The following is a 2,285-nucleotide window of genomic DNA, read 5'->3' on the forward strand; positions in this document are numbered from 1 at the left end:
TGAGGTAACAGAACTTAGGAAAATATTAGAAAGAAAAGAAGTAATCATTTAAGAAATGAAGACTAAGCTAGGAGGAACAGAAGACCAAAGAAACACAACCGAAAATGCATTAATAGGACAAGAAGATGAAAAAAAAGGAAAGAAAAAACTTAGCAGAAAAGAAACGAAGCATACCAAACCATGAGCCATAAAAGTAAAATTGATAAGTCAGACTTTACAAAAGTTTAAAACTTCTATTCTACAAATAAAAATGAGAAGATTAGCCACGGACTGGGAGAACATATTTGCGAAACATGTATCTGATAAAGGACTTGTATCCCAAATATACAAAGAACTCTTAAAACTCAACAATAAGAAAACAAATGACCCAATTTAAAAATGGGGAAAAAATTCAGACAGACACCTCGGCAAAGAAGATGTACAAATAAGCACATGAAAAGATGCTCGTGATTTTCCATTAGGAATAATAAATGAAAACAACAAAGTACCATTTACACACCTGTTAGAATGGCTAAAATCCAAAAAACTGACAAATGCTGGTGAGAAAGCAGAGCAAGAACTCTCGTTCACTGCTAGTGTAAATGCGAAATAGTACAGTCACTTTGAAAAATAGTTTGTCCGTTTCTTACAAAGCTAAACCATATAACCTTTACCATACGATCCAGTAATCACTCTTCTAGGTATCCACACGACCAATCTGAAGATCTATGTCCGCACAAAGACCTACATATGACTGTTTATAGCAGCTTTATTCGTAATCACCAAAACCTGGAAGCAGCCAAGGAATCCTTCATAACAAATTATGGTACATCCATATAATGGAATTCAGCGGTAAAAAGAAACGAGCTATCAAGCCACAAAAATACATGAATGGACCTTAAATGGACCTTAAATGCATGTTGCTAAGCAAAAGAAGCCACTCTGAACAGATTACATGTTATATGATTCAAATTATATGACATTCTGGAAAAGACAAAAATGTGGAGACAGTAAAATGATCAATGATTGCCAAGGGGAAGGGGGAGACGGGAGGGGCGAACCAGTGAAATGGGATTTTTAGGGCAGTGAAACTATTCCGTATGAAAGTATAATGGTAGATATGTGACATTCTGCATTTGCCAAAACCGTAGACATTCACAGCTTTGGAAACGAGAGGCATCTGTAAAAACAAAGGCAGAGGGAACTGCATATGACTGTGTCTAGTTGGTTCCCCACGGGGAAGAATTCTGATACTGCTCTGCAAGTATATCACTACCAATTACCTAAATGGGTAGTGGTTGGTGGGAGGCACACTTCTCCCTGTTAGAGCGGGGTTTATAAATAAGAAAGAGGAGGAGGCCAGAATGATCCATGTGGTTAAGAGTTGGAGACATCAGTGTGAACTTATGTTTAGCTTAATATAGATACAAATGGTCACATCGAGAAATATGTATAGATATGTATATACACTTGGGTTAGTACCCACACATATACTTACTTGCTCTCCCAGCTGAGAGGGTCTGGAAGAAGCAACCAGCACATCTAAATGCCCAGTTCTGGGTTTCTAATACAATTGTCTAGTAAAAGCAGCCAGGATTCCTTGGAGAAATGGCTGATGCTAGGGCTGGGGCAGGAAATATCCAAGATAAGCCTGGAGCATCGTGTGATGACAGAAAGTAAGAAAGTGCTGGGAAAAAACCAAACTTATATTAATGAGGAATATGTCAAATGGACACAGGAGTCAAGTAAAAAAAGAAGCTCCTAAATGCCCGCAATGTAATAATTTGGGCAACAAAATAAAGTACGGGATTATAACCCAAAGTATAAAATAAATATTCCTCAGTCCATACAGATATAAATGATTAAGTAGATTAATAAGTGAAAGAGAAGAGACAAATTACACACACAAAAGAATTCCAAATAGTTTATGTGGACACTCCTCTCTCAAACCCCACTCCTGAGATGTGGGCTGTGCATGGTGAGTTCCTTCCAAAGAGTGTGGAAAAGGGAGAGAAAGAGTCCCTTTACAGCGGAGAAACCTGACAAACACCACCTCAGCCAGGCTATCAAGGTCAACATGGCCACCGAGAAGTCATTCTGATAGTATCTACCCTTGGCGTGTGATGAAAATGGCACTTCATTTCTGTGATCTTTATAACAAAACCCATAACCCCAGTCTAATCATGAGAAGAACATCAGACAAATCCCAATGAAGGGACATTCTACAAAATACCAGAGTAGTATGCCTCAAAACTGTCAAGGCCAACAAACTAAGGAAACTGAGAAATTGTCACAACCAAGAGGAG

This window comes from Pteropus vampyrus, unplaced genomic scaffold (assembly GCF_000151845.1).
Source record: "Pteropus vampyrus isolate Shadow unplaced genomic scaffold, Pvam_2.0 Scaffold219, whole genome shotgun sequence".
Classification (NCBI taxonomy): domain Eukaryota; kingdom Metazoa; phylum Chordata; class Mammalia; order Chiroptera; family Pteropodidae; genus Pteropus; species Pteropus vampyrus.